Here is a 9398-nt window from a genome sequence, read left to right as displayed (position 1 = left end):
TTTGGTTCATTTTCTGTAACGCCCCACCAAGGCCCAAGATTCAGACCAGGTTTTGGAATTTGAATACGGCACTTGATGGTCCCGATATTCCTCTACGACCTGGCTATGTTGTCCTTACTATCTTGAATGTTTATCGTGGTCCTTTCAGGATTGCTCCAAGCTAAGCACGCTTAACTTTGGAGTGCTTATGATTGAGCCACCGAAAAGGAAGGTGACCCTTGTTGGTATTAATTTTCAATTCTTTTAAGCCTCTTAACCATACTTTTATGTCACCAGGATCCCTCTCATTCGGATGTGATATCAGTTCATTCATATACCCCTCCTAAACTTGAGTTATTACATGTCTACCATCTTATGCTTGGTTTGTCCCCAAACCATCTTACTGGGAAAGGTTCCTCTCTGATATCATATGTAACAAAAGATTGTTCCGATAGAAGACAACCACATCTGTGCTTTTATAGGATCCTTCAACGACACATCGAAGGTACGATAATCGAATTTCCCGAAATCCCTCAAGTGTTTAGCTTTAACAGACAAGTCTTGTACGTTCTGATTTTGTGGCTGGGTTGGTTGCACCTATACTGATAGTATCGGTTCCTGTTGAGTCTGATTTTGAGTTGTCTGCTCTACAGATCAATTCATGTATCCTCTCCATCAACCATGATGTAACAGCTTCTCCAATTCATTTTGCCATTGCCTTCTCATCAACTTGAGCCCTAGGTAGGTTTGGAGCTACCAAAATATTTTGACTTCTACTGGCTCCATCCTTCTACATTCCCAATGCAAAAGGGTCCTAGACTTGTGGATCTTGCATTTGGGGATCCTGAACCCCTCCTCTAACCTTCCTTTTTACTCGAAATTTAGGTGCAATTACCTGACATGTACCCAAAGATCAACTTCCACTGGATCTCTTATCATGAAACATGTCTACTAAGGCACTAAATCAAACTATTCTCATGCAATACATACTGAAAATTTTTACTTGTAAGGCATATCTCGCGATGACGAAAAATCTGTTACTAGGCCTTGGGGACTATTTCGACTTACATAGTAAGTCAGTCTTCAAAACCCAAAACATGGACTCTGATACCAACTGTAACGATCTAGCTCCCTAGGCCTTAAACTAGGCTGCTACTATAGACATGCATGCCTACAATTAAAATTAACATATGTTCATGACTTAGTAAAACCAAATAAATAGCATAAAATAATTAACTTTATTAAAACTAAATAACTGAAATTCATTAAATAGAGTACCCTTAAAACCATAGTATAAAACTAGAAAATTCTCTTAAAAAGTTTAAAAGCACAAATACCAAAACTTCAAGTTCAAACATCAAGACTAGCACTTTTAAAATATAAAATACTGAAAATATGAAAGGAAGCATATGACTAGTCCTAGTAGCTCAAACACTGATTCCACTTGTCACTCGCGGGCATATTCTTACCTTTACCTGAAAAATAAACATGAGAAAAAATGAGTATAAAATACTCAGGCTAAGCATTTATTTCTAATAAATGCAACATGAACTAAATATCCTGAGTTGGTGAGATCTAATCTGAAGTTTAAAGCTACACATGGATTGTCATCTGAACAATTTAACCCGTCCTATCGTAGGTGAGATATTCTCATATTAACTGGTGAACTCGAAAGAACACGTAACTAATGGACCTGAAGGTGCACATAAACTGGTAGACCTGAAGGTGCACATATCTGGTGGACTGGAGGCGCACATAAACTGATGGACCAGAAGGCGCACATAATTTGGTGAATCCGAAGGAGCACATACTGAATCTGAGGTATATATAGCTATGGGTAGGAGGGCAATTGTCACTAATATGGTCTTTCAAGAAACATGCAAAAAGATGGTCCCTTATCATGAATCATAACATATATAAATTCATGAGTTCATAGCATAATATCTCATAAACTCATAGCATGGATAACTAAATTCCTTTCAATAATAAAAATATATCTCATAAACTCTAAATCATGCTCATACCTATAACGTACTTGAAACATATTTATCACATGCTCGTATATCCTTTCTAATAAGTTTATACAATCTCAGAACCAACAAAATTATCCTTAAGTTTATCGCCCAACATGGAGGCGACACCAGTAGTAAGACTACTTACCTCAAATTTGGTCACGAATAATAGTCCACAAAATTAATCTTCTTAAAACCTTTGGAAAACTTGAATCAATACTATAACATAAATCACCATTTAATTTAGCAACCATGACGTAGAATAATGAATGCAAAATTTTAACTAATCTTTTGGGATCTAAATCAAATTAACCAAGCTGGTCCAACTGTCCCCCTTTTTAACTTATAAAAAATGTGGCTTGGTCCAAAATAAATTCCAAAGCTCAATTCAATTGGCCAACCAAATGTTAACAATTTTCTGCCAAAAATTGGTCTCTTCCTTGATGAGCAATGTCCCAAAATCTTTCAAACCTTGAATCTAAAGTTCGAACATAATAGGTAAATTAAAATACAAGCCAAAACTTAATGGATACTTAAGAACTATAACAAACACCCACAAAAATTACCAAGAATCTCACCCAAAACGGTGCAATCTTACCCAAAATATGTGGAAAACACTCTTAATGATGTTGGACAGCCCACTTCCGCTTCCGAAACTCTTCCAAACTCGAACCTAAAACCCAAAAGTCCAATGACTAGCAGCGACATCGGATCACTAGTGAGCATCGGCGAATTGAACGCGAAGGAGAAAACCGAGAGAGAGAGAGTTTGCATGAGTTACGAGGGAGCGAGAGAGATTGAATCAAATAAAAATAAAACAAATAAGCGAATTTTTTTTAAAATAATGTTATTTTAATATTTATTGACAAAAATAGAGTCGGTTTGGAAGTATTGACAAAAATAGGGTTTTAAAATCGTGGACGAGGTTCACGAGTGCCGACTCAGCAGATAAATCGTGTACTCGATCCACGATTTTCTAGCCATATATCAAGTAAAGATTGAAGGCTAAATCATGAATGGTCAAAGAACAAAAAGAAATAAATGGAAATGACGTTAATGTTTGACCATTTTTTTAAAACAAAATGTTTGACCATTAAAGATTAGGAATTTTTTGTTATAGAATTTGAAAATATTGATTTCAATATTCTATCACTAATTGCATTATATATACCAATTAAATTTAAAATCTATTTTTGGGATTTTTTTGGCTATATCTACTTATGCATTTTGAATTATGAATTAAAAACAAAAATTACATTTAACTTGAATTTAATTTTAGGATTTCTTTTTAAAAAATAATGTTATTTTAATATATATTGACAAAAATAGAATTAGTTTGAAAGTATTGACAAAAATAGTGATGGTTTTAATATTTATAGATTTTGAAACCAAATCCTTTCATTTTCTTTTTTAAAAAGTAAACTGCTACCATTAACATGAAGTCGAGTTTTTTTTTTTCTAAGTGAGAACCTGAATATATTACATTAACAAATTCGTTGGATGAACAAATTTTAATTTACCGATCTGAACAAAAATTGAATCTTTTGTATATTTCAAAATTTCCCTTCAAGATTTTTTTTATTCAAAAAAGGAATATATATACCTTTCGTTTAATGCATAAATTAATATAATAGCGACATGTAAATAATTCAAAAAAATTTTGAATTTTTTTATATGATAACTTATTAATATGAAAAATTGTGAAAACAATTAAAAAAATAAAAATATGAAAATCATGAATCCCGTCCATGAGTTTGGTTTCAAATTTTTTTATATTGAAACTTATTGTATGGGAAAATGTGAAAACAATTTAAAAAATATATAAAATAGAAATCATAGATCCCGTCCACGAGTTTTGTCTTCATTGACCAAGGCATACTGACATAGAGGCCACATCAATAATGTACACGATTTTGCTACCCTAATTTTGTAATACTTTTCTCTTCCACCTTAGTTTTGTAATTTTTTTCCTATATATACTATTTTTGTCATTACTTTAAAAAAAAATTACATTATTCTTGAACTTAATCCCAAATAAGCACTCTTAAAAATAATAAATAAATAAATAAACACTGGAATTTGAAAAAGATATATATGAACACTTTAATAATTAATGAAATTTCAAACCATGAAAGTGCTTCACCTCTATCACTAGGTATAATAATGATAACAAATATTTGTTTGTTTAAATATGAATAATAGAAGATCTGAAATCTATTGCTATAACATCTTAGATGTTTAAGATGAGAAATTTTTAGTTGGCAAATTAAAGTCTATAAGAGTTAAAATAATGGAACACTTCAAAGTTTGGATATAATAGAAATAACTTCATAAAATTTAAACACCTTTTAATTTTTTTAATTGAAACCATATATCTTAATCAACTTAATTATGTATTTGTTAATTTTTAGTTCTTTTATTTCGAAGTTTGAAAACATTTATAGGTGTATATTGGTTAATAAAGATTTTACGCAACAATAATATATAATAAAGTAATCTTATAAGTAAACAAGAGTTTGTTTATTGAAGGTGGTAATATCAATACTTATATAACGTTCATTAATGGAACTTAACCTTGAATTTATTTTTTTGAAATTTAATGTTAATGTTAAATTTGAATTACGTTAGTACACAAATTAGATGCAAGAAATGAATTGTTTAGTAAAATTAATTAAATAATTCTTAAACATATGTATATCGAATTAATATTTTAACCTGTCGAGCAAAGTAAACAATTAGAGATTGGAAATTTCCATCCACCTATGGTAAATAAATAAATAAATAAATAAATAAATATATATATATATATATATATATACTTTTTGTCTTATCATTTTAAAAGGTTTACTTCTTAAGTTTAGTAATTTTTAGAGACTCCAAATAAAATTTTGGAGTATATCAAAACTTGACATTCTTCTTCCTTGAGTTTCTCTGGCTGCTTTTTTGTGTTTTGTTGAGGCAAAAAATTTGTTCAATAAGTCATTAGGGTCATAGGATTCTTCTGAAGTGATTTTTTTTCCCCAAACATTTCAAAGAGTTTAAAAATCTCAACTGATCTTGACCAAAAAAAATTGTTCTTGACCTTTTGGGTTAAAAATTATAAAATAAAAGTCAAAATACTATTTTAGTCTAGGTTGTTTCAAATATCTATTTTAATCTTAGTACTTTTAATTTAGGGTATTTACAATCGGTAGCAATTTTAGGGATAATAACCAAGTATATAACAATATTTTAAAAAAATTACAAATATAATAAAATCTATCCGTGATAGACTTCTATTGATGATTGACTCTTACCAGCGATATGGTCTATTAATAATAGACTCCTATCAGCGATATGGTCTATCACTGAGAAACTCCTACTAGTAATATGGTCTATCATTGATAGACCATCTAAATTTTACCATATTTGATTATTTTTTACATCACGTTATATCTGTTAAGATTTTGAGTCCGATTGTTATATTTGCAACTGTCCTGTTAGTCCCCGTAGTTTACTATTTTTATTTAAAAAAGAAATAACGTTTTATTAACTATTAATATCTTTGATATTCATATATTATAGTTTCTTGTATCACAATAATTATTATAACAACAACGATATAATATGTTAGACTTGTCTTGAACCGTAATTTATCTAAGATAGATAAAAAGTGATTCGTTGAAAATTTCATATGGCAAGGCAAAGTTTTTATTTTTAAGATTAAACTTATTTAGTACGTACATTTGTTTTGCAATAACTTGTATTTTAAAACTATTTTCAAAATAAAAGTTACGGACTATTTTTCAATATAGAAAAATGAACTAAAGTTTTTATAAATATAGTAAATATTACAGTCTATTTGTGTAGACTACTATCTATATCTATATGTCATGATAGAAACAGATAATAGTCGACCGCCATTTATCGCGGTCTATCGTAGATGGGTAATATTTTACTATTATCTGTAAATATTTTAAGTAATTTTGTTATCTAAAATGATTTATTTTTTATTTTTTTATTTTTTTGAAGTTATTGGACTAAAATTAAAATACTTTAATCTTATCATACAAAATTATATTCATAATCAAAACTATAATTTTTAGATAAATAAAATTATTGGTCTACAAATACGTGAATAAGTATAATATATCTTTTGTATAATATTTTTTTCGTATTAAATGTCATTTTTTATAGTAACATCAATCATAGAATTAGCTTGATATATTTATTAGTAAATAGGCTATTATTATTATTATAGATATAAGAGCCACAATAAAAATACTTTCTCTCAAACTAATTTGAAAGCAATTTCTCTGCCTTTTTGGGGAAAAAATCACTAATGAAACTCTTAAAATAATAAAATCGACAAATAAGCTTAGCATTTTTCAACAACCTTATCACATTATAGCTATAGTCATTTTCAAATTAAAACAACATTTATATGAGAGGGGCAAAATTGTAATTAACAAAACAATTAATTTTTTGAGAGAAAACAACAAAATTTGATATACATTTGTCATACCACCCAAATTGTATGGCTACACACCCTCCACAATTTATACAAACATTTATTGAATAAAATTATTATTAGAAAAAAGAGAGTGAAATTCTCGTGTATTTGCATCGTACCGATTATTTTGGTAATTTATGGACTTAAAGCTGACTTGAAAACGTTTTTGTTTCTTTTTTATTTTTTTTATTTTTTTTAATGTTCATTTTTCTCTCTTTTACAATAAAGAAAAATTGAGTATATATTTGGTAACCGTTAGCCTATTACTTATTATATATATATATATATTTAAAAATAGAAAAAACTATTTGATAACTTTTTTCCTTGTTTCTTCTCTTAAAAAATTTCTTAATTTAAAATTAAATATATTAGACGAAAATAAGTTTAAAGAATTAAATATTGAAAATTTTATGTTATTTTTATTTTTAGATATTTATTTTGCATAGAAAAATATCAAAATAATACTTTAATTTATGTTTGGGAAAAAAATTGGAACAAAAACATGAAACAAAAAAATTTAACCCCAAGTTGTTAACCATTTTGGAGATGTTTGGGCAAGAACTATCTGAAGACTATAATAACCACATCTTGCTACGGTAAATATTATTTTAGAACTCCTCGTTAGCTACAGTTAACACGATTTCAAAACCCCCAATCTATTGCAGTATTTATTATTTGTTATGATTTTACTATTATATATTAATTATTTTTTTATTCTTTACTATATATTTCAAAACTCCTCGTTAGCTATATATTTATTATTTCATTCCCAAACTAAAATACTTTACACATCAAATACATGCTATAACCTAAAATAAAATAATCTATACCCAAACACAAACTATTATAATTCAACTATAATAACTAATTTCTTGCTCCAAACTTTTCCATTATATTTTTTTTTTTTTGTATTTAAAAATTAAGTTTATAAATAATACTTATACATATAGTTTTCGGGTCTTTTTAAATAAATATAAAAAAATATTTAAAAATATTTACACTTTATAGTAAAAAGTTTCAAAAGTATAAGACATTTTTTGAACTTTTTTTCTATAAAATCTAAATTTTTTTTTTTTTTTTTTTTTGTAGATTTTTCTATTTATATGAATTTTCCTATAATTTTTCTTAGTTTATGACCTACATTTTTATTTTTAGAAAACTACGTCAAAATTTGGACGCTAAAATTAGTTTTGAATTTTTCTAGAATTCATATTTGTTCTCAAAAAATGTAAATTCCTTGAAAAGAAGTATAATTTTGAAAAATATAATAGTACTCAAATCAAACCATATTTGTTCTTCCAAAATATCAAATACGGTAAATATTTTTGGAAAATGAGAAACGATAAATATGAATGTCTATTTCTCAAAAACCGAAAAATTCTTATTATTATTATTTTTTAAAAAATATTCGCTATTGCTATTTTATCTCTAAATTGTTACCTTCCTTTTTTTTTTTTCACTTCTCTCGGTAATTACTAGATGTCGTACTGGTTAATTTACCTTTTTTCCGCCTTCAAACATAGTGATAAGTTGAATTTTCAATAATGTTTGCATGAAGATGAGATCAGGACCGTCGATTTTTATTTATTTTTATTTTAGTTAATTAATAAGGTAGGGCACAACTCAACTGAATTGGCCACCATTTACTTCTACTCATAAATGGCTTGGCCTAATAACATTGACCTACATCTAACTGGCTTAAATCCACAGTGGATCCCACAATTAATTTATTTTGTGTAAAAAAAAAATCATATTTTATTTTAGTTATTACTTATTATTATTTTTTAATAAAAAATAATGGGAATTATTAGAAAGAAAGCAAAATCTTGTCAAACTACCATTTGTCCCAATCAGGGTAGGTCCCTCCGTAGGCCCTGTTGTAGAGAACCACAGCCCCCACTCTCCAACAAGTTGAAAACTGAAAGCAAGCAGTGTTTTTATTATTATTATTATTATTTTGGGTGTATTTTAAAATATCTAAAGTAATTTCGAATCCCGATTAAGGATATTTTCGACATTTACGTTGTTACCCCAAAGTATAAAAATACTGAATTTACTCAGACAATCACAGATCACTAATCTGCCGATCTAAAAATAAAATATACTCTTTAGATTAGCTTCTCAATGATTAAAGGTCAATGGGATCCATGTGAGGGGGTAGTTTCGTCATTTCACCACCACCTTGCCAAAAAAGAAACCCTCCATTTCAAGGTAACAAAAAATATATTTTTATATTCAGATCTAATTTCTTTTTCAAAAATAAGTTTTTCTTCTTCTATTGAGCATTAATTCTCATTAATTGTAATTTTTTAATTTAAAAAAGGAACTTTTATTTTTATTTTTTATTTTTTACAAAAAAAAAAGTGAGGTTATATGGGCCGGCTTTTAGCTAAATTTAGCTGGACAGACAAAAACCAACTTATTATCATTATTGTCTGTTTGCGCAAGCTGTTCAAAAATCTCTGTAATATTTATTATCTTTTTACTAAATTAAAATAAAACCCCCTTTTTTCTATATATTTTTTATTATTTTCTATTTGTATATAACTTTCTGTGCCACTTTTATTATTACTGAGAACCCAAAATAATAAATTAAATAAATAAATAAATAAAAGAAAGTGAGAGAAACCCCAGGTGGCAGATTTATTTTAATATTATTAATTCTAAAAAATAACCCATTAAAGACCAAAGATTCCGCAGCTAAAAGAAAAAGAGGGAGAGAAAAAAAAAAAAAAAAACAAGTTCTTGAGATTGACAAGCAGATCCCCACCAGAAATAAAAAAATAAAAAATTAATTCTATTCCCATAAACCCCTTCTACTTTTTACATATTTTCACCTGCAATAAAAATTTTTTTAAAAAAGGATAAAAAAAATATATTTTTAAAAATTTTTAAAAATGTTTGTTGTTGTGTGT

The 9398-nt window shown here is 27.6% G+C and overlaps 1 long non-coding RNA gene across 1 annotated transcript; it reads right to left on the bottom strand.

Annotated features, from left to right (window-relative positions):
* Positions 1-1196: 1196 nt before the first annotated feature.
* Positions 1197-2785, bottom strand: LOC150036832 (uncharacterized). The gene is made up of 2 exons (XR_016529304.1): positions 2590-2785; positions 1197-1454 (listed from the first exon to the last, which is right to left on the bottom strand). It is a non-coding gene; the product is annotated as an uncharacterized LOC150036832 (long non-coding RNA).
* Between the last annotated feature and the right edge of the window lie 6613 nt (positions 2786-9398).

This window comes from Benincasa hispida, chromosome 4 (genome assembly GCF_027475165.1).
Source record: "Benincasa hispida cultivar pf3 chromosome 4, pf3_genome.v1.1, whole genome shotgun sequence".
NCBI classification, from domain to species: Eukaryota; Viridiplantae; Streptophyta; class Magnoliopsida; order Cucurbitales; family Cucurbitaceae; genus Benincasa; species Benincasa hispida.
This window is presented reverse-complemented; position numbering and strand designations above follow the sequence as displayed.